Source organism: Canis lupus, chromosome 15 (assembly GCF_003254725.2).
Source record: "Canis lupus dingo isolate Sandy chromosome 15, ASM325472v2, whole genome shotgun sequence".
In the NCBI taxonomy this organism is placed as follows: Eukaryota; Metazoa; Chordata; class Mammalia; order Carnivora; family Canidae; genus Canis; species Canis lupus.
Genome location: NC_064257.1, coordinates 41,120,538 through 41,145,330, shown reverse-complemented (window position 1 = coordinate 41,145,330; position 24,793 = coordinate 41,120,538). Strand labels below are relative to the sequence as shown.

Sequence of the window (24,793 nt, the reverse complement as noted above, 5' to 3'; positions counted from 1 at the left end):
AGGAAAACAAGAAGTAGAGATATAGAAAAATAACATTTCTATATTTCACTGGAATTAAGTTAGTATAAATCTCAAGCTGATTCTGGAAAATTACAATGTATATAGTAACCCGTAGAGCAATCACTAAGGAAATAACTCAAAAAATATAGCGAAAAAAATCACTAAAGAAATTAAAATGTTACATTAGAAAACATTCACTTAATATCAAAGAAAGAAGTGAAGGAGGAATAGAGGGACAAAAAAGACATGAGACATGCAGAAAACAAAAAGTAAAATGGCAGGCATAATTCCAACTATATCAATAATTTTGCCTGTGAATAGTTCAAATAATCCAATCAAAAGGCAGAGATTGTCAGGCTAGATAAAAAATAAGATCTAATATATGCTGTCTAAAGGACATACACTCCAAACTCAAAATACAAATAAAGTAAAAATATGGACAAAGAAATCATGCAAATAGCAATCATAAGAAAGCTGAAGTAGCAATACAAATATAAGACAAAATAAGCTTTAAAACAAAACAAAACAAAACAAAAAACTACCAGAAAAAAGAACACTTTATAATGATGAAAGATCAATTAAGAAGATACACCAATTATGAACATATATACCCACATATATACACATAACAACAGAGCATCAAAATACACAAAGCAAAACCTGACAAAAATGAGGTCACACATAGACAATTCAACATTAATAGTTGGAAATTCCAATACTCAACTTTCAGTAATGGATAGACCAATTAGACAGAAAAGGCACAAGGATATAGGAGACTTGGACAACCCTGTAAATAAGCTAGACATAATAGATATATAGACCATTACCCACCAGCAGCAAAATATACAATCTTCTCAAATGCACATAGAACATTCTCCAGGACAAGCCATACACTAGGCCATAAAACAAACCCCAGTATATTTAAAATGATAGAAATAATGCAAAATATGTTCTCTGACCACAATGGAATAAAATTAGAAATCAACAACAGGAGAAAATTTGTAAACAGAAACTTCACAAATACATGGAAATTAAATAACACTTTCCAAACTAACTTATGGATCAAAGGTGAAATCAAAGGGAAAATTATAAAATATGTTGAGAATGAAGACACAACATACAAAAACTTATAAGAGGCAGTGAAGACAGTGCTCAGAGGGAAACGTCTAGCTTTTAAAGTCAAAAATCAATAACTAACCTTCCACCATAAAACACTAGAAAAAGAAGAGCAACCAAACCTAAAGAAAGAAGAAAGGAAATAATAAACATCAGGATGAAAATTAGTGAAATTGAGAATGGCAAAACAATGGAGAAAATCAATGTTTCATTGAAATGACTGACAAATTGATAAACTTTAGTTAGATTGGCCAAGAAAAAAGAGAAAAGACTCAAACTACCAAAGTCAGAAATTAAAAAGATGTTGCTACTGACTTTACCAAAATAAAAAAGATTGATAAGGAATACTATGAATATATATATATATTCACATACACATGGTCTCAAGAAAAAAATACAGATAATCTACATATATCCATATCAAAGTAAGAAGTAATTATTAATCCAAAAATAACCCACATATAAAAAAGTACATTGGCTCTATGGGCTTTATTGATGTATTTAATACCAATTCATCACAAATTCTTTAAAAGGGAAACACTTCCCAATTCATTTAGTAAATCCAGTCTTACCTTGATACCAAAACCAGGCAAAGATATAACATGAAAACCACAGATCCACACTTCTTAGGAATATGGATGTGAAATTGCTCATCAAAGAACTAGTATACAAAATCTAGCAACATATAAAAAGAATTATATACCATGACCCAGTGGGATTTGTCCCATGAATGTAAGGTTGGCTTAACATCCAAAAATCAATTAATGTAATATGCCATGCCAATAGACTAAAAACCAAAGCCACATTAGCTCAATAGACACATTGAGCATTTGACAATTACCAACACTCTTCCGTGATTAAACAACACTTAAACTAGGAATATCCCCTTGATAAAGAGCATATACGAAAAAACTAGGGCTGATATCATACTTAATGGTGAAAAACTGCTTTCCCCTTAAGATGAGGAATAAGACAAGGATGTCCACTCATGCCACTTCTGTTTAATATTGTACTAGAGTTTGTAGCCAGGACAATTTTATGGATGTCATAGCGGCATTTTAACTGCCCACCCTGTATCCACTTTTAACTTACTCAACTACACGATCTATACTGGAAATACAGGGATCTTTAAAAAACTAAAATCAGAACATGACATTCTCCTCTTAAATCTCCTCAGTGACTCCGTTCTCAGAATGAAGCAGCCTTGTGCACTAGCCCTGCCCCGAACCATAGAATACATTTAACTGAGCCTCTTTAAAGCCCTTAGATGTGCCATGTTCTCTCTCCCCTTGGCAATTTTCTCATTATGGGTCCTCTGGATACCCTGTCCATTTGAAACTATTCTTGCACACCATTCACTATCACATGGCAAGCTCCCACCCATCTTTCACACCTCTGCTTAAATGTAACTTGATTTTCTTAGTCTGGGTAGAGTGTCTTCCATTAATCAACTGCAGCACCCTACACTACCCAGTCATAGTGGCTATTGTACTGTGTTATAATGACCTGTGTACTTGTCTGAATCTTCTACTAAAATGTAAATTCTATGAAAGGAGTAAATATTCCTGTCTTGTTCATTGTGGCTTTTCTGGCATTTATACAGCACAACATCAGTGTAACAGGTGCTTGATAAACACTTATTAAAAATAAAAGCTAACAGGGCACCTGGGTGGCTCAGTTGGTTAAGCATCCACTCTTGATTCGGCTCAGGTCATGATCTTGGGGTTTGTGAGATCAAGCCCTGTTACAGCTGAGCCTGCTTAAGATTCTTTCTCCCTCTCTGTCTACCCCTTCCCCAACCCCACGTTTGTATGCTCTCAATATCTCTAAAAATAAAATAAAAACTAATACTTATTAAGAGCTTGCTATGTGCCAGACACGGTTTTAAGTGCTTTACATGTGTTATTTCACTTAATCCACAAACATTTAAAGATTTTATTTATTTATTCATGATAGACATAGAGAGAGAAAGAGAGGCAGAGACACAGGCAGAGGGAGAAGCAGAGGGAGAAGCAGGCTCCATGCCGGGAGCCTGACGTGGGACTCCATCCCAGGACTCCAGGATCACGCCCTGGGCCAAAGGCAGGTGCTAAACCGCTGAGCCACCCAGAGATCCCCTAATCCACAAACATTTAATGCAGCCTCTGGTTTATAGATAAGAAAACTGAGGGACAGGAGTTGAGTGAATTGTAAAGATAATAGAGCTAAAGATTGCAGAGTAAGATTTGAACTCAGGGAGTCTGGCTACATAATCCAAATTTTTAATCACTATGCTATATTCTTAAGTATATGAAAGCATGAAAAAATGCTGTCCTAGATATTTTGAAGAACACAAAAATGAGAGGGGGAATGGAATAAGAAAGTACACAGATACATAAAACACCCAATGGAGTACTATGTAATACAAGGCTTTCTCACTTTTAAAATACACAAACAGTAACAAAATCTTTCTGTTTGGTGAGATGGGATTTGTTCACAGAGAAATATTTCAGTATGAAAATTCCTGAATTCAAATGTGTTTGCGACTCAATTACACAGTGGCAGTTGATATTTATGTTAAAAATGAAAAAAAAAAAAAACCCAACGAGTTATTCTGGGCACTAAACCATGTTTAAAACTGCTGCATTTATGTTTTTGAAATATTTTTCTATCACTACTAACCTTTCCAACAGGACTCATTCTTTGACATTCCTTAAGAATTTCCATGCAAGGCCTGTTTTTCTGCTTTAAAAGAAACTAAGAGATATTATGACTGTTGGGTGCTTGGGTCTATAAATAATTAAAGGAAAGGAGACCTTACTCACCATCCTCCAAAATTAAAGGTTAGGGAAAAAATATCTTGTAATACAAGAGTATTTAATAACCAGGGTAGTTATTACTTAAGCATACTGTCTTAATAAAGGAGTTACTTTCCCATTAGAAGAATATTTAATGATGTCTTAACTAGTTCCATTATAAGAATGCTCAAGGTAGATAATCAAACATGACAAGAATAAAAACCCACTTTGCATATTCAACTGAAAGAAATGCTGCTGTTGGTATAATTTGTGAGTCATTAAACCCAGTTTAATGAGTTGTGGTTAAAGCAATACACTTTTTAGTGACCAGGAACAGCTTCCAAAAGGAACAATGGCCATTTGTAATGATAATCCAAAATGTTCTCAGCTCTTTCAGGTCTATAGATTTTTTCTAACAAGTGTACAATAATATTGCTATATGTTTATGTTAGTAGAACCTGTTAAAATAATAGCCTCTGTGCTTATTCATGATAAATGAAATGTGAGTGAGCTTGAATTTTTCTCTGGAAATTGGAGAGGTAAATGGATTTAACAATGCTTAAGTAATATTCATAGGACAGTAAATGTTAGCATAGTCTGCTGAGAAAATATATATAAATTTATTCTCTAAGAAATATTCGAAATTAGTCCAACAAACTGAAGGCACACTTAACTTTGGAATTGAATCGATGTCCATCTTCATAACTATAATGAATATAAAAAAATCATTAAAAACAAATTTACTAAATTTCTAATTTGGACCTTTATAGGGAAAGGTCAGTTTGAAACAGTTAAAAGGCTCAACTTGAGAATAATTCAAAATAAGTGCTATTATATTTAAGAAATTTAGTAATTTGAATGAATATATTTAATAAAATTTTGATGAGTAGAAATTTTCAGAATCAAGATTTAATAAGGATTGATAAGAAAGACCCACAATTTACTTTTCTGTTTTGGAAAAGGGTTTATTCTCAGGTTTAAAGTGTCTCATGTATTTTTAAAAACAGCTCAAAATTAAACTTTTATTCTATCTTATACAAATGTTTACAAATTCTTAATAGAATTTCTATGCATCATAGAACTACCAGGAGACCATTTCAACATCTGTGAATGTAATATTTGCAAAATAACAAATTACTTTGTGAATATGTGATTGGTTCTAAATAGTTCAAGAGTATTTGTCTCTAAACCACAACTGCAAATTTTCAGTAAAAATTAAATTTTTTTTCCTTAGGGAAAGAAGTAATGGCTGAAAGAGAAAACCAAATGATTGGGAATAAAAACAAAAATTTTAAATGCTCCTGTCTGTGAGTGTTAAAGTTGGATAATTTATTCATTAACTTTGTTAGCTGAAGGGAAAGTAATTTTGAGTAGTTACTGTAAAAGGTCAGATGGAAAACAAATTTCCTCTGTGTCAATAGGTTAACAAAATGTTATGCTTGCTGACTGTAAGAGGGCAACTCAGAGAGCACTTGACCTGATTAGTTCATCAGCAGCCCATTAGGAAGTTTTTCTTGGAAAAGAAATGGGGAACCCATTTGCACCATTTTTATCACCTTCCAAATTTTTGTATGCTATTGTGTAGCAAATGCTTAGCTACTAGTGGGCACCTGATATGCAATTATTGGAATATCTGAGTTTAGGTTTAAAATTTCAGGAATTCAATGGCTTCTATGTTCCAAAGAAAACTAAAAAGGCAAAATATTTATACAAATGTTAACTTCATTCTGTATATACAGATGCTTATTTTCCCTGTTTATACCAAGATATATGATATATACAGATAAATTATATACATAAATCATTTTTACATATACTGAGTGGAGAGAGGGAGAGAGAGAGAGAGAGAAAGAGAGAGAGGATGCCACTCTATAAGTATTTATTTAAGGTTTATGTCTATCAGCCCCCAACTAGACTCTAAGTGTCTCCTGAATAGAAACTTTGCACCTCAATTTCTAACATGGTTTACTGAATGTATTTTTCTTCTGACTGGATGTTCACGAGGATTTTCAGGATAGATTTATTTTTTCTACAGTGGTGTCAACAGGTATATCCACATGTTGTCTCAATGCTCATTTATACTCATTTCTCCACTTCTAATAAATAAGAAGGAATTAGAGGAACAGAAAACATCTAAACATCCACATTTCTAAGGTGGATGTTTGCCTTAGAAATTTCTATTTCAACTTCTCTTTAAATCCAATGATTTCTCACATTTATATACTACTAAAAATGCCTTGTGTATAAATTAGACCTAAGTATTTTCTTCCTTATCTTTAGGTTAAAAAAAGAAGAAGATCGTTTGCATGTTTAAATGTTACAGTTCAACTGCTTTACTTTTTATTGTGTGGTAATGCTTACATTTCATTTCCTTGGTTAATTCTCTTCAGTGGAATTCACCATTTAAATGTTTGTTATTGTTATCAGTTTTAAAAAATGATTATTAAAAATTTTGAAAATGAATAAATAAAAGCACAATAGACAAATATAAAGATTCTCCAACAAGGAAAAATATATAAATACTGTAATTAATAATAAAGATAAAACCTTTTTTTAAAAAGATTTTATTTATTTACTCATGACAGACACAGAGAGAGAGAGAGAGAGAAAGAGACACAGGCAGAGGGAGAAGCAGGCTCCATGCAGGGACTCAATTCTGGGTCTCCAGGATCACATCCCAGGCCGAAGGTGGCGCTAAACCACTGGACCACCGGGGCTGCCCAAAGATAAAACTATTTTTATAGGAGATATATACTAGGAGGTAATACCCAATAAAGTTACAAAAATCATGATTTCTATAAGAATGTAAAGAAACATGACTTGAGACCAACTAAATACTAAGATGAGAAAAGTGTAAAAAAATTTTTAAAGCTATAATGAGGTAAATAATGTCATCAATATCATAACATGACTAGAAGCAGAAATTAAAATAGTAACAACACTACAGGAGGGGGAAATCACTTATGTGGTAGGCAAACATGAGAGACTATCATACAATATAAACCAAAAGATGAAAATGGATGAAAGGGTCAACAGGGAAATTAGGGAAGAATTAAAAAGATTCATGGAAACTAATGAGAATGAAGATACAACTGTTCAAAATCTTTGGGATACAGCAAAAGCAGTCCTGAGGGGGAAATACATCGCAATACAAGCATCCCTCAAAAAACTGGAAAAAACTCAAATACAAAAGCTAACCTTGCACCTAAAGGAACTGGAGAAAGAACAGCAAATAAAACCTACACCCAGCAGAAGAAGAGAATTAATAAAGATTCGAGCAGAACTCAATGAAATAGAGACCAGACGAACTGTGGAATAGATCAACAAAACCAGGAGTTGGTTCTTTTAAAGAATTAATAAGAAAGATAAACCATTAGCCAGCCTTATTAAAAACAAAAAAGACTCAAATTAATAAAATCATGAATGAAAAAGAAGAGATCACAACCAATACCAAGGAAATACAAACGATTTTAAAAACCTATTATGAGCAGCTATATGCCAATAAATTAGGCAATCTAGAAGAAATGGACAAATTTCTGGAAAACCACAAACTACCAAAACTGGAACAGGAAGAAATAGAAAACCTGGACAAGCCAATAACTAGGGAGGAAATTGAAGCAGTCATCAAAAACCTCCCAAGACACAAAAGTCCAGGACCAGATGGCTTCCCAGGGGAATTCTATCAAACGTTTATAGAAGAAACAATACCTATTCTACTAAAGCTGATCTGAAAGATAGAAAGAGATGGAATACTTCCAAACTCATTCTATGAGGCTAGCATCACCTTATCCAAAACCAAAGACCCCATCAAAAAGGACAATTATAGACCAATATCCCTGATGAACACAGATGCAGAAATTCACAACAAGATACTGGCCAATAGGATCCAACAGTACATTAAGAAGATTACTCACCATGACCAAGTGGGATTTATCCCCAGGATGCAAGGCTGGTTCAACATTCGTAAAGCAATCAATGTGATAGATCATATCAACAAGAGAAAAAACAAGAACCATATGATCCTCTCAATAGATGCAGAGAAAGCATTTGACAAAATATAGCATCCATTCCTGATGAAAACTCTTCAGAGTGTAGGGATAGAGGAAACATTCCTCAGCATCTTAAAAGCCATCCACGAAAAGCCCACAGCAAATATCATTCTCAATGGGGAAACACTGAGAGCCTTTCCCCTAAGATTAGGAACAAGAAAGGGATGTCCACTCTCACCACTGCTGTTCAACATAGTACTAGAAGTCCTAGCCTCAGCGATCAGGCAACAAAAAGAAATAAAAGGCAATCAAATGGGCAAAGAAGAAGTCAAACTCTCCCTCTTTGCAGATGACATGATACTGTATATAGAAAACCTGGAAGACTCCACTCCAAGATTGCTAGAACTCATACAGCAATTTGGCAGTGTGGCAGGATACAAAATCAATGCCCAGAAATCAGTGGCATTTCTATACACTAACAATGAGACTGAAGAAAGAGAAATTAAGGAGTCAATCCCATTTACAATTGCACCCAAAAGCATATAATACCTAGGAATAAACCTAACCAAAGAGGTAAAGGATCTATACCCTAAAAACTATAGAACACTTCTGAAAGAAATTGAGGAACACACAAAGAGATGGAGAAATATTCCATGCTCATGGATTGGAAGAATTAATATTGTAAAAATGGCAATGCTACCCAGGACAATTTACACATTTAATGCAATCCCTATCAAAATACCATGGACTTTCTTCAGAGAGTTGGAACAAATCATCTTAAGATTCCTGTGGAATCAGAAAAGACCCCGAATAGCCAGGGGAATATTAAAAAAGAAAACCATATCTGGGGGCATCACAATGCCAGATTTCAGGTTGTACTACAAAGCTGTGGTCATCAAGACAGTGTGGTACTGGCACAAAAACAGACACATAGATCAATGGAACAGAATAAAGAATCCAGAAATGGCCCTTCAACTCTATGGCCAATTAATATTTGACAAAGCAAGAAAGACTATCCACTGGAAGAAAAAGACAATTTTTCAATAAATGGTGCTGGGAAAATTGGACATCCACATGCAGAAGAATGAAACTAGACCATTCTCTTACAACATACACAAAGATAAACTCAAAATGGATGAAAAAATCTGAATGTGAGACAAGAATCCATCAAAATCCTAGAGGAGAACACCCTTTTTGAACTCGGCCACAGCAACTTCTTGCAAGATACATCCATGAAGGCAAGGGAAACAAAAGCAAAAGTGAACTATTGGGACTTCATCAAGATAAAAAGCATCTGCACAGCCAAAGAAATAGTCAACAAAACTAAAAGACAACCTACAGAATGGGAGAAGATATTTGCAAATGACACATCAGATAAAGGGCTAGTATCCAAGATCTATAAAGAACTTATTAAATTCAACAACCTAGAAACAAACAATCCAATCATGAAATGGGCAAAAGACATGAACAGAAATTTCACAGAGGAAGACATAGACATGGCCAACATGCACATGAGAAAATGCTCCACATCACTGGCCATCAAGGAAATACAAATAAAAACCACAATGAGATACCACCTCACACCAGTGAGAATGGGGGAAAATTAACAAGACAGGAAACAACAAATGTTGGAGAGGATGTGGAGAAAGGGCAACCCTCTTGCACTGTTGGTGGGAATGTGAACTGGTATAGCCACTCTGGAAAACTATGTGGAGGTTCCTCAAAGAGTTAAAAATAAAGAGTTAAAAATAAATCTGCCCTATGACCCAGGAATTGTACTGCTGGGGATTTACCTTAAAGATACTGATGCAGTGAAACGCCAGAACACCTGCACCCCAATGTTTATAGCAGCAATGTCCACAATAGCCAAACTGTGGAAAGTACCTCGGTGTCCATTGAAAGATGCATGGATAAAGAAGATGTGGTGTATGTATACAATGGAATACTACTCAGCCATTAGAAATGACAAATACCCACTATTTGCTTCGATGTGGTTGGAACTGGAGGGTATTAATGCTGAGTGAAATGAGTCAATCGGAGAAGGACAAACATTATATGTTCTCATTCATTTGGGGAATATAAAAAATAGTGAAAGGGGAAAGGAGAGAAAATGAGTGAAAATATCAGTGAGGATGACAGAACATGAGAGACTCCTAACTCTGGGAAACAAACAAGGGGTAGTGGAAAGGGAGGTGGGCGGGGTTTGGGGTGACTGGGTGATGGGCACTGAGGGGAGCACATTTGGGATGAGCACAGGGTGATATGCTATATGTTTGCAAATTGAACTCCAATTTAAAAAAAAAAGAAAGTGCAAAAGCATTAATAGTTGAAAATAAAAAGATGAAAATCATAGACATGAAGGACTCAGTTCCTAAAGCAAAAATTGGGAGAAATGGAACAGCAGTGATAAATGTGCAATAAAATGAAGATTTTATTTAATCAAGGAACAAAACCCTTGAAATCGATAAAACAAAATGATTTATTTTGTACCAGGAAAAATTAGTTTCTGGAAGTTGACATCTTAAAATATCCTGGTTTCATTCTTGAATTTCAAGGAAAAAGAAAGCAAATAGATGAATTTAGAAGATTCCCTACAACCTCCAATTACAGAAATGGAAGGCTGGTTTATTCATACCTGACTCTAATTATTAAAACCATTTTCTTAGAAACATCAAAGAATTCAAAGGATATCAAGAATGAGATGCCAAGACAAACTCTAGAAGAAAGCAGATATATAGAAAAGTAAACAGCCACAAAGCTGCTTCCCACCCACCTCCACCCCACCTCCAGAACATCTGCTGATCCAGATAAGATGGAACTGCAATTTAGATAACATAAAGAGGCATGGAGTAGATAAGTCAAAGTTCAGACTCCACCAGACCTGAGGAACCATACAGGAGATAAGCACATTAAACTAAAACTCTGAAGTAAGTAAACACACCTTCTTAACCACAACCCACATGCAGGGAACTTGAGAGGGTGGGATTTCATGCTGAACAAAACAGAGGGGGGAAAATAGAATAAGAAAAACCTATCTCTTAAAAATGGTAACCAAAAATGATCTCTTGCATAGATTTTCAGCCCTAACTCACATCAGTGGGGTGGTCCAGGAAACCTCAAGCAGTAAATTTAAAGTGGTTCTGCACTGTTATGCCTCTGGGGATCTGACAGCCACAAATGCAAATCTTAACTAGAGGAGAAAACTTTACCCTATGCCCTAGGGAATCCTCACAAATAATTTTTCAAGGACGATTGGTAGTACATAATCAAAAATAAGCAAGCCCACAAGGAAACATGATACCATGAGTGAAAATAGAAATACAAATAGCCAGCAAAAAGAGATCCACAAAAATGTCACATATTGGAATAATCAAATGGAGATTATATAACAAATAGACCTGCAAAGTTTAAAGAAATAAGGTCAAGTTTGTAAATATCTGAAAGGAATTGGAAATTATATAACCTACAAGATATGAAAAAAATGAAAATAGAATATCTAATTTTAATACCTCAACTGTATGCATTTAGCAACAGATTGAACAAAGCTAAAGAGAGAATTACTAAACTAGAAAACAGACCATAATAAATCACCCAGAATGTAGCATAGAGAGAAAGAGAAATATAGAAAATAAAAAAGGAGTGGAGACAAATAGAAGATAGAGATGAGCAATGATTAATTTGATTGGAGAAGGAGAGAAGAGTTGTGTAATAAAGACAGTATTTGAAGAAATACATGACTGATAACATTCCAGGAATGATGAAAGATACCAATCCACATATCCAAAGATACCATAATAATCAATAGGCATGGATAAAATAGTTCCAAACCCAAATAACATGACAGGAATTAATATCTGGAAAAATACAAAGAATTCTAACAATCCTATAAGAATCTGAAAATTGATATTAAAAAGAAGCCCAGGGATCCCTGGGTGGCGCAGTGGTTTAGCGCCTGCCTTTGGCCCAGGGCGCGATCCTGGAGACCCGGGATCGAATCCCACATCGGGCTCCCGGTGCATGGAGCCTGCTTCTCCCTCTGCCTGTGTCTCTGCCTCTCTCTCTTTCTCTCTGTGTGACTATCATAAATAAATAAAAATTAAAAAAAAAAAAAAGAAGCCCAAAAGGAAAATGAGCAAAGGAGATAAAACAGGTAATTCATAGAGGAAGAAACTTTGAATGGCCAGTATACATATAAAAAGATAGTCAACTCGGTAGTAATCAGTGAAATGCAAATTAAAATAATGAGATACAAGTCTCATTATTCACCAAATTAACAATAATTTTAAAAGTTTGACAAAATCAAATGTTGAAAAGATTTCGGGGAAGTCAAAATTCTTATACACTACTGATGGAAGTAGGAATTAGTACAGCCACTTTGGTGGATAATTTGACAGTATAGTAACTCAAAATGCTCAGACCTTATAGCCTCAAAATTCCTATTTTAGAACTTTCTCCTTTAAAAAAATCATCAGGGAAGCCCAGGTGGCTCAGTGGTTTAGCACCACCTTCAGCCCAGGGCCTGATCCTAGAGACACAGAATTGAGTCCCATATCAGGCTCCCTGCATGGAGCCTGCTTCTCCCTCTGCCTGTGTCTCTGCCTCTCTCTCTCTCTCTCTCTCTCTCTCTCTCTCTCTCTCATAAATAAATAAATAAATAAATAAATAAATAAATAAATAAATAAAATCTTCAAAAAATGAACAAAATAAAAAATCATTGGTGCATGAGACATTTACAAGCATATTAACTGCAATGTTATTCATAAAAATGAAAAGCTGAAAGGAAACTACATGCTCATCAACAGAGGAATGTGACTGTTTATGTAGCATTCCATTTGATGAAATATTGTGCAACAATTGAAAGAAACTGACAAGATCTCATTTTTCAATATGAATAGATATAGAAGTATAGTGTTGAATAAAGAAGTAATTCAGCTGGAAGTATAGGGTTGAATAAAGAAGTAATTCAGAGGCATCAGACTTCCAACAGTCTGGGGCTGGGGTTTTAGCAGAGAAGAAAACAGGTAAAGGAGTAGAGAAAAAGGGGATTTTAGCTTTACCTGTTGTATTTATAGTTTTCAAAACTGGATGCCTATCTATTTTGTAATAGTGTAATTAAAAACTAAATTTCTTAAAGTTTATGATAAAAATTAGTAAGCTGGACAACAGAATATTCTTGCAACAGAGTTTTCATCAACTGTTAAATTTAAATTCAAAGTGCAATCTTTTGCAATGTCATAAAACTTAAGTCTGTTATTCATATCAGTTAGAGTGTATTACTCTGTGCCCAAGGTCTTTAACTCAGCCTTGGTTAAAATAATAGTTGTAATGATAGCAATGTGTTTCAACATTATTTAAGAAGAAACTTTGAGTTAACATGAGTGCTTTTAAAAATGCAAAGCATTGGGTTAGCCACTACTCTTTGTTCTAGCCAGATAATTAAGGAGTTTAGATAATATTTATATACCAGTTACCATAAAATTTAAAATAAAACTATACTTATTTCATATCATGTTTTCTTAAAGTTAAATTTCTACTTAAGTTTACAGAACAAGTGTTCCCATAATACTCAAAGGTCTGTTTTAATAATTTCAAGGACTATTGACTTTTAAGATGTTGAAAATATAAAGTCTTGTTATAGGAAACTACATTTTTTATAATGTTGGTCCTAGAGAATGGTCTTTGTTCACATGAAACTGTAAACCATGTTTGTCATGGTTTGTGTTTGCTTTCTATGTTTACAACAGTCCAACACTCCCCCTGACCTTCTCCCCACTCCAGTCTTGTTACAATTAACTCACCCAGAGTGGATGGCTATTTTTGCAGTATGAAAAAGTATATTGAAGACTTTTTTTCTTGCAAAACTTATTTTGGCAAGTAAGTTAAGTGATTCAAACAGATGATTTTGAAGGTACAAAGTAGAATCTTATTCCATTGCACATGATTCATCAGGAACTTAAAAAGTTATAAATGGAACATCATAAACACAGCAATTCTGCTTTTCCCTTTACAATAATAAGTTCCTGACTGAGAAAGATTTAAACAGAAAAATAAAAGCATAAAAATGTACTAAAAGAAAGCATGAGGTTTAAAAAGAAAATCAATTGAGTAAGGGAAGTCTGACTAAAACTATAAAAAATTGATGAATTAAACTATATGTTAATAAAAAAAGTCTAAATTGTCTAAAGAAATGAAGACAAAGTACAAACAACAAACTGGAAGAAAACATTCACAACACATATTACAAAAGGGCTAAGTTCATAAAATGTATAATGTATTTCATGAACATGTAAAACAAAAATCAGCGAGAAAAGTGAGCAAAGATCATGAGTGGATAAAAAAGAAAAAAGTACAGAAGAAAATACAAATTAATTTTTTTAAATAAAATGAAAAACTACAATGAGCTATTCATTTTCACTTATCAAATGAGACAAAAACTTTAAGTTTGATAAAAGGAGAAACAGGCATTCATATGTTTAGGTGGGAATTTCACATAGTCACCATAATGTTTTGCATATGTTGAGAGTTCATTTGAGGACACACATGTAACATCATTGTTACCATTTTGCCTTTTTTTTTTTAGTACAAAAAATAATCATTTTTTTAACTTCTATGTTATTGTAACTGTTACAAAACATCAAATAATCACATTGTACTACTGAAATGATGAAAGATCTTCAAAATACAATGAAGCCAAACAAACATCCCATATGTATTGTGCAAATAACTATCAAGTAGTCAGGAATGATCAATTAGCCCTAATGTAATCCATGCAGTCAACCATAATAACGTCACATGAGAAGTGGGTATAATGTCAATGGCTATCAGGGGTACAGTGTTTATGAGAATATGAAAAAAAAATCTATATAGCATTTGAGATTTCTATATTCCCTTAGGGATAACTGAAAGTAAAGTAGCATTGAAAGGCATTAGGAAAAAAAATTTCCAGAACTACTCTCCATTCATTACAGCTATTTAAAATTTCCTACACTGAGGCAAAATGTAAACTTTAAGACTGTTTCATTCCTATTGAAGAGAAGCCTAAGAAAGAATCTTGACTGTACAAATGAATACTCATGATAAGATTTTCTTTACAGCATGGTTGTAAAGAATAGAAATGGAACTGATTTTCCCTGTGTCTCAGCATTCTTCAAGCATCCAAGGAGCTTAGAGCCAACTCTTTTAAACATGGTTTGACTTAAAAAAAAAAAGGGATCTGTGAGAGCCACTGAGAGTGTGTTAAAATTTTAAATGTATATAATTGTCATTCCTATGTTCTACTCCTAGTAATATCACTCAGATATATTCAAATAATGTGCAAAGAAATATGTACAGACAATTCATTGTAGCACTACTCTTTGTAACAAAAATCTGGAAACAATCTAAATTCCCATCAACTGGCACTGAGGGAGGCACTTGGCGGGATGGGCACTGGGTGTTATGCTATATGTTGGCAAATTGAACACCAATTAAAAAAATTTTTTTAAATAAATAAATAAAATAAATTCCCATCAACTGCTCAAATAGATCATAGTGCATCTCTAGGATGAAATGTCAAATACAATCATGAAATAATATTCAAGACATCTTGTCATGCAGAAAGGCAAGATATAGAGCAGTGTGTAAAATATGACTGTGGGTTTGTTTTTAGACTGTACATGTGAGAATAGGTACACATGATATGATAGGAAACAAAAAACTGACGACAGTGGTAAGACTGTGGGGCAGACATAGGAGGGAGACTTACTTCTGATTGTATACTCACTGATGCCTTTTGATTTTTTTGTGTGTGTGTCTGTTAAGTACACATATTACCTGCTTTAAAATGAATGAATGAAAGTTTGCGGGGAGGGGAGAACATGTAAGTACATTTTGGTGCTTGACTAAACTATGCAATTTGGGTATGACATAATTTTCTAGAGAGATTCACTAAGGAATACCTACAGAAACATAACAAAACTTTGGAGACTAAGCAGCATGGTAACTAGGGATCTTAGCATGCAAACCTGAATAAATGAGCACACAAATGTTGTCAGGATAGTGGTCAAATTTTACAAATCTGGAGCTGCAGCTACATTTCTCTTCTGTGGGGCTGAGTGTAAGTTCTGGGGAGCTGACGTTGGTTGCAGTGGAGGGGGAAGAGCAGATCTAGGGCTGGAATCACCTCCCTACACAGAGATCCATGGAGACATCCATTATCCCAATTGCTCTTCAGTCATCAGTTCACAAAGCTGTCCTCTTTCCTACTTAAACAGATGCTTCAGGGTCTTCAGTTCTCTTTGCTTCCTTCATACCATGCTGAGAATAGAACAGGATTCTTTTTCCTCCTGGTTGCATGACTCTCTGTGAGTCTCACATGGCTTTATCCTCTTGGGTACGAAAGGTATGACATCCAGCTCATCTCCCATCCCATCCCTAAGCTTCCTCTAAGGTCTGACACCTTCCCAGCTGTCAGCCTGGACAACAGAGAGCAGGACCCCTCCCTCTGAGAAGCCCTAGACTCTCTGCTTTCATCAATACCCCTCAGTACAACATCTCTTCCTCTCAGCCCTGAGGGATCTTTCTTGGCTGGTAAAACAAGAAGCAGCCCCATTCTTTCTCATTGTTTCTCAAAAATATTTTATCTATACCCTGAATCTTCTAACTTCACCTAAGTTCTGGTTTTTAAGAACACATGTCTTTTTTCTAACATGTTACATCACTTACCTGAGGAAAGCATCCCAGGGCCAACTTTCCTCCTGACAAGCAAAGCTCCAATGCCTTTAGTATTCTTATTAATCTGTGAAATCCAAACATGTAACACCTCTAACTTAAAGTAATCTGGTCTCACAACCATTGTGGTCTCTGCCCTTCCTTTCTATGGGGAGCCAGCAAGACAGTGGTTCCTATGGACCCTGTAGTCAGATACCTAGGTTCAAATTTTCACCTTCTGATTATTGGCTATGTGACTTTGGGCAAGTCATTCTACCTCTCCATGTTATCAGTTTCCTCATCAGTAAAATGGAGATGATGACAGTAACCTACCTCACAGGGTTGTTGTGAAGACCTGGTAAGTTTCTTAGTGAGTCCCTACTATACAGTATGGGTTCAATGTTAGCCACTATTGTTATTAGCAATAATAGCAGTATTGATTTATATAATCATTATTACTATAGTCTTCCCATGTCCTCTCACAAAACATCTCTGGCTGTCCATTGCACAATATAGCGCATTATAGCAAATTTTCATCTCTAAATGAATTTTCAAAATACTATTTGAAAGAGACATGACATGGGGTTCAAGATAAAAGCTAATGTCCTGGGTGGTTTTAGAAAAGATATAGATAGAAGGCAAAAGACACTCTCTTACTCACTTTTGCCTTCTAGTCAGTGAAAGCTCCCTGTCTCCAAAGTAGACGACATCATGGGAAGGGGGTAGACATATCCTACTATTTACCTGCTCACCTACATATTCCTCCTCAGGGTCAATTCCGCAATTCAATTATTGGAAATTCATCCCAGTATAGGCCAATCTTTGGCTGATAAACCAGAGGTTTGTACTTCATAACTTCATATTTCTTCTAGTGCCTTCATTAATATTTTAAAGGGGAATTGGTAGATGAGTCCCCTCTACCCCAGTTATGAGGATGTATAGGGCAATAATAGTTATAACCTGAAATTTTTCAGGAAAGCACCAGACACCTATAAAATTAGTTACCGCTCAACATCCTTTCCCACATAATACACTAACATCTACCCTCATGGAAATTCAGACTCCTTAACATTTGACAACACAAAGCAAATAGATTGAAAAGGGAAATTTAGGGGCACCTGGGTGGCTCAGTCAATTAAGCATCTGCCTTTTGGCTCAGGTCATGATCGCAGGGTCCTGGGATCCAGCCTGCATGGGGCTCCCTGCTTAGTGGAGAGTGGGCTTCTTCTTCTTCCTCTGCCCCTCCCCCCTCATATTCTCATATGCTCTCTCTCTCTCTTTTTCTCTCTCTCCCTCTCTCAAATAAATACATAAAAAATCTTTGAAAAAAAGAAAAGGGAAATTTAGATCTTACAAAATGAAAAAACAAAGTAGGCACCTAAAAGAGGATAATCTGAATATAAAAATATGAAACAAAGCTGTTGGGAAAAGTAATTAAGCCCTTGAAATTATTTGAAAAAAAAAAGACTCTACATGATAACTCTAAAAAAAATTAAAACATGAAGATAAAAATGTCATATCCTACTATCATACCATTTGTCAGAAAATGTATGCCAAAAATACATTTTGTTCATTTCTTGTTTTAAGTAAATATGTAGTTAAGAAGCTATATTTTGTAATGTGAAGTAAAATAAACTTGTTTTAGTGATTGTATTTCTTTTTCAAACTAATGATCTAATTTTAAAAAATTTTATTATTTATCTTAAAATTTTGTCACCATTTAAAATGATTCCTTTTAAAAGCAGTCTTTTTCTCTCATACGCATTTCGCACTTATTAGGACCTATCTGTGTAACAAAAGTGGAACCAGAGAACTTTCAAACTCAAACCTTAAGTTCCTATTCCTTGTTCTCAGTTAAGAAACCCACACAAGTAAGAGTCTTTGTTATTTTTCCAAACCCCAGGAAACAGTGCATAGAGAGAATTAGGTACAATGTGTTCACTTATGAACAATGTGCTCAATTTTATGATTTTAAGTTATAAGGATGGCCTCAAAGCCATAATATTTAGAAGAAACACTAGATCTAAGCATCATAAAGCTATTTTCCATTATAATAGTTGATACTATATATAGCTCAAATATATCTACCTTAAATTTATACATTTGAAAAACCTAACACAGATGACAGGATTAGGGTTCACTACAGCTTTCTGACTACAGTTAAGCCTACAGCAGAAATAAAGATTCTTCCCACCCCCACCCCCACCCCTACCCCCACACACACACCATCTCCATTAACATGAAAAAAAAAAAACTAAACAAATCCAGATCAGTTGCTTTGATTAAAACCATAAATTCAGACTGTACTTTGCAGGATAGTTTTTTTGGGCTAACTATACCTCTGGGGGCCAAATATCCACCATGTGTCATTGATTCAGATCTTTTCCTGTGGTCGACAAAGAAAAAGGTTCAACATGAAAACAAAAATCAGCTCAACCTTTCTCAAGTCCTGAAGAAAAGCAGGGCAAGTTTGTTCTCAGAGCAAGTCACTTTTTAGATCTGAAAACAACCAGACTCCATGGTTTCTGGCCTGGTTCATTCTTCTAGATTTCACCATCTAAAATCAAACACTTTTGCTGAAAACACCTTCTTCAGGATTCAATACCAATTAAACTAAAGCACAACAGCAGAGAAGGAATTAAGATTGGCTCCAATGTTATTGTCTAAACATCCATGACTAATATAGTTGAGGGTCATGAGTGAGACTAGAATAAAAAATATAAGGCAAATGTGTTAAATCTTGGATCCAAGGGTAGAATTTGAGAGTTTCATGACCATGGGTGGGAGAAAAAAAATTGTATCTTTTCTTCTTCACTATACTCTAACTTGATTATTTCCCTTGAGTATAAATAGAGGCAATAAATCAAAGCAATATTAGCAGCATTTATAACTTTGTCACCAAAAGAAATCACAAATATTTTCAGGTTGTTTTTAATTTAAATTCAATAGCCAACACATAGTACATACTTAGTTTCCGATGTAGTGTTCGATAATTCATCAGTTGCATATAACACCCAATGCTCATCACATCACATTGCCCTCCTCAATGCCCCACAAATATTTTCATATCACATTATAGTTACTACAGATATCTAAAAATATCATTTACACATATCACTACTTTAAAATTATGGTGATAGCTAACTGGTTGCTATCTTCCTGCCCAAAACACTCAGCATGCCATACAGGTAACCAACTATTGAACAACTATTGTGCATTTCTATCATTTGTCCACCATATTCTCATGTATCCTCACTTTAAAATAATATACTCACAGAATATTTGCTGAAATTGGATGCATAATTATTTTCTCCTATACTTCAAAAATAAGCACTCTAAAGGAATTTTACAGTCAAAGAAGGATTACAAGACAAAACTTTTAAATTTGGTAAATGTTAATAAGCTTTCTCTGACACTGTGAGCCAAGGTAGAACTCCTAGAGCAACTCCATTCCCTAACGACCACCCAACATATTAGATAAAACATGGACAGTAAATTATTTCATCAATACAGAAATACATGAAATCCCCATCCACCCATCCTCAGTTGTGCTCAATACCAGATATCTTGATTCAATGCTCCCAAACTACCAGGTCTCATATTAAACCATGGCCTCCTTTTTAAAAGAGTCAGTGAACAGCAGGAAGAATTTTGAGGCTCAATTTAAGAATTTTGAGGCTCATCTCAAAGAATTCATTGGCATTCTGTGAAGGACTGCTTTCCCACCTAATGTCATTTACTGGTTTTTCCTCACAACACAATGCACATGTTCTTTTTACTCAGTAAAAGCTTTTCATTCATTGATCTCTGATAAATGCTCCTGAACCCTTCTTTTCATGCCTTTTCCTGCCCTCCCTTTTAATCAACCTTAGGAGTGTGACTTGGGAAGTTCTCAACTTGCTATAACAAATTTTCTCATTTTTATGATTTTTTTCATTTCTTCTCTTTTTACTATTAAAACAGTATATATTTTTTATTAAAACATTGGATAATATAATAAAACCACCCATATTTTTACTACCCTAACACAACCAGTATATTTTTCTGTGTATAGGGTTTTTTTAAATATGCTACATATAAAATTTTGTATTTTGCTTCTTAAACTTAACACTCTATCACATAGTTTTTCACATGTGAAATTCTTCTAAATTTTCTTTTATTAGTAAGAGGATAATCATCAAATGAATATACTACAGTATCCTTAACCACTCCTTCATTGTTTACCATTTCTTATCATAATAAGCAAGGCTGCCATGAACACTTCTATATGATTCTGTATCTCTGGATCTTGGTTTACATTATAGTTTAGCCTAATAATTCTATATCTGGGAACTAATTTCATTTCTTATTTGTACCTCTTCACCTTATCAGAAACCTCTCTAGGCTATACTGTTTCAATTGCTCATTCCCGTAGCATATACTGACTACATAAAATATGCCTCAAGGATTTTACAGTCAGAGGAGAAATACAAAACAAAACTTACTTGGCAAAACACTGTGATGAGTGCTACAACAGAAGATTATTCAAAGTGCTATGGAAATACAGAGAATGAAGAGATTGGCTCTGCTGGGGGAGGTCATATTTGGTTCACAGAGAAGATAATCCTAGAGTTAGATGTTACAGAAAGTGGCTTTTTAAAAAAAATAAAATGTACTGTAATCAATTATATAATAAAAACAATTTCTGTGCTAACAAAGACATGCCTAAGGTTGAAAGGGCTCTGAATTCAGAGACAGAGAGAGGTTGAGACAGACAGGGAGAGAGATAGTGAGGAAGAGACAGAGAGAAGGTAGCCCTACATAAGAAAAAAACTTAGTCAATTTATAATTAAAGAGAGTAGGTAGAAGTTAGTGTTAATAGTGATTTACCTCTCCTGAAACCTTACTAAAATAACTTAAAAGTTTAAGATAGGTAGTCACAGGCATAATTAAAGAAAATAGCAGAGGAATTGAAAGCCACACAAATTTGGAAACGAGAAAGCAGAAACACAAGTAGAACTGAGCAATGGCCCAAAGAAAGCTGAAAGTAAACTGGCCATAAAGGAACCCCAGACCCAGACTAATTTGGGCCGCAGAATCCAAAGCAGCCTCAGTAAGTTGAATCCTCATGTATTCCAGAGAGTGTGTAGTTAGAACTAAATATGGGTGAACTGAATAAAAAGTCCAAAGATGAAGCAGTAGGATTCCTGGACCACCATCTCATACTACCAGCTAGTGACCACTCTTCCCCTACCTTGACAGAAGACTAAGGCTTTCTTCTCTTACATACTTAACCAAGTGGATCCTGGAGTTAGAAACACATGGTTCATTGAGAATTGGAGTAAGATGGATACTAAAACAAACAAACAAACAAAAAAAAGGTAGGGGGAGAATATTAGAAAGAATATACAAGTGGTGGTATTTGGGAGCCCCCATTTTTAACTTGCTTCCCAGAATACTGTTAGCCAGGCTTTTACAACTGTCAGGCAATGGGTTAAAGAACTTTTCTCTGGAGAAATTGGATCACTGAAAAAATATATACATGTGTATTTTACATATGTGTATGTGTGTGTCTTCTCCCAAAGAAATGGCCTATTTCTATCACCCAGCCATGAAGCACATCATTTAAAACACACGCAGAGATACAGAGCTCTTAAATATGGTGGAACTACCAAGCTTAACAGATGTTTGAGGAAAGACTATAACCCTAAAGAGAAAAAGCAAACCAAAAGGCAGAAGAAGAAATTTGGAGGAAAAGAGGCAATACTAGAAGCAGAAGAAAACCTCCAAAATATAATTAATATCTTCCATAAGATAAGATAATGTATCCTTGAACAAACACAAGATGATGAAAAAAAATTTTAGAAATTAAAAATATGGTAGGATAAATGAAAAGAGGGTTAGAAGATAAACTTGAAGAAATCTCCTAGGAAGTAGACCAAAAGACAAGGTTCCTTCCAATATTTTCAATTTAAGTCTTTTTTCTGTTCAATCAACCTTTTTAATGTTAAAAGTCCTATTACATCTTATTTATACATCTGATATAATATATTAAAATTCTGATCATACTTTTTTATATATTATGCAATTTGTTTCTGACAGAGTAATGAAAGTAGACATATTTCTGTTCTCCACAAAGATTTCTCTTACGTTATACTATAATTACTATATTTTCACACAAACGAAGGGTGTAAACAAAATTTTGTATATTTGTGATTCCTAAATAATTCACAGCCTTCATTATGTTTTCTCTATTGTCAGTAACAGCCTAAGATAACTAAAATGAAATGAATAATTTTTCAGGAAAACACAAATTGATAAAACTAATTCAAGAATAAGTAAAATGAAAATCTTAACAGACCAATAGTTATACAATAAATTGGAAAAAGTGAATATATACCTGGTGATATGCTGAGCTCTGGAGAGTGGATCGTATGTAACACTTCTGTGTTCAGTGACATCACATTGGTAGCTTGAAATGTCCCATGATGGAAATATTTACATCACAGAAATTGGCAAACACTACAAATCAGGGCTTTTTCTTTTCAGAGACCCAGTTGTTGAACATTTAACAGAATATTCCTGGAATACCCCTCCATCTAAAGTAGCTCAGATCCAGTGGTTTCCAACTAATGTTCTATCAAATACTCAAGGACAAAGAATTACTCTATATTCTTTACTATCTGTATTTACATTCCTTTCCTCATAATCTTTATATTCTTAATTTTACAAAGTCCCCAAACTTTGTCTCCAATTCTCCCTCCACCCCCACCCCCTATTCTGATCGGAATCCACCCCAGTCAGGCTTTCATCCACACTACTCCAATAGAACTTCTGGTGTCAAAGTCATTATGACTCCAGTGTTTGATAAATAATAATCTGTTCATATTCTTACCTTACTTGACTGATCAGCACTGGGTAGCACAGTGGAAGATCATCTCTTCCTTAAAACATATTCTTCACTTGACTTCTGGGTCACAACACTCTACTAGTTTTACTCCTACCCATTTGATGTTTCTGAATTTGTTGATTATTCCTCATCTCCCTGATATTTTAAAGTTGCCCAGAGGCTCAGTCCTTTTATCTCCTCTCAATCGAAACTAACTTTTTAGATCTCATCCACTTCAAAACATTATATACAGTATATAATGTATATATAATTTATACATATAATTTATATGTATATATACAGTATATAATGTACAATTATGTATATGTATGTGTGTACAGTATATATGTATTATTATAATGTATAGCTATATATATTATATACTGTATATTTATAATGAAATCATTGGTATTATATTCATCCTCCATAATAACTCAAAAATTGAACAAAAATAATTATACAATATATACAAATATTAAGTCATTATGTTGCATATCAGAAATTAACATAATGTTCTATGTCAGTTATACCTCAATAAAAAAAAGTTGAACAAAAATACATGAAGAAATTGCTTTAGGCATTGGACAAAAACAATACGGGTGTTATTCTTGAGAGGAAAAACAAAGCATGAGGTGAACTTCATATTCTTCCTGGCTTTCTGCCTGGAAGCATTTTACAAATAGTAGCACAGACAGCAGATCACAAACAGCAGAAACCTTGCTGAGTAGAGAAAGCAAAGTGAAATTTGTAAGGAAATGTACCACAGCTGTGAATAGCCCCATATATCTACATAAAGATCCCTTTTAGTCTCTGGATAAATACTAAGTTATGTATGCACAAAGCAAGATTCCAAGAGGCTTATAGGGAACAACTATTCAAAAGCCATGAGATTAATGAAGATTCCAAAGCCCTCATAATACTGAGAGATGTTTGTGTTTTGACAAGCCCAATGAAGATACTTGGCTGAATACCCAAGCATTCAGTTGGGACCCTAGAAAGACTTCTGTAGACCTTCTCATTTCATTGTATGAGATTAACATGACCCTAATACCAAAAGTAGACAAGAATCTAGCAAAAACAAGATTATAGACCCTTATCCCTCATGAATAATCTCAATATTCTTTAACAAAATATTAATATATCAAGTCTAAACATATATTTATATAATAAATATATTATATATACTCTCATTGATAAATATATATTAATATATTATAAATATATATAAATAAATATATATTAATGAGAGTTACCTAAACTATTTCATGGTATTGCTGCTCAGAAACCATTTCATTTAGCAACCAGTGTCTAAAAGAGACATTAGTCCCCTCATTGCAAGCACATATCCCAGATAA

The 24,793-nt window shown here is 34.3% G+C and overlaps 1 long non-coding RNA gene across 4 annotated transcripts in view; it reads right to left on the bottom strand.

Moving 5' to 3' along the window:
* The window catches only part of LOC112654389 (uncharacterized), a 118,774-nt gene extending 95,462 nt beyond the window's left edge, over window positions 1-23,312 (bottom strand). For all 4 annotated transcript variants that reach the window (XR_007402329.1, XR_004805154.2, XR_007402330.1 and 1 more), the window contains exon 1: window positions 22,950-23,312. This is a non-coding gene — a long non-coding RNA (uncharacterized LOC112654389). The remainder of the gene's footprint in view (window positions 1-22,949) is intronic.
* Between the last annotated feature and the right edge of the window lie 1,481 nt (window positions 23,313-24,793).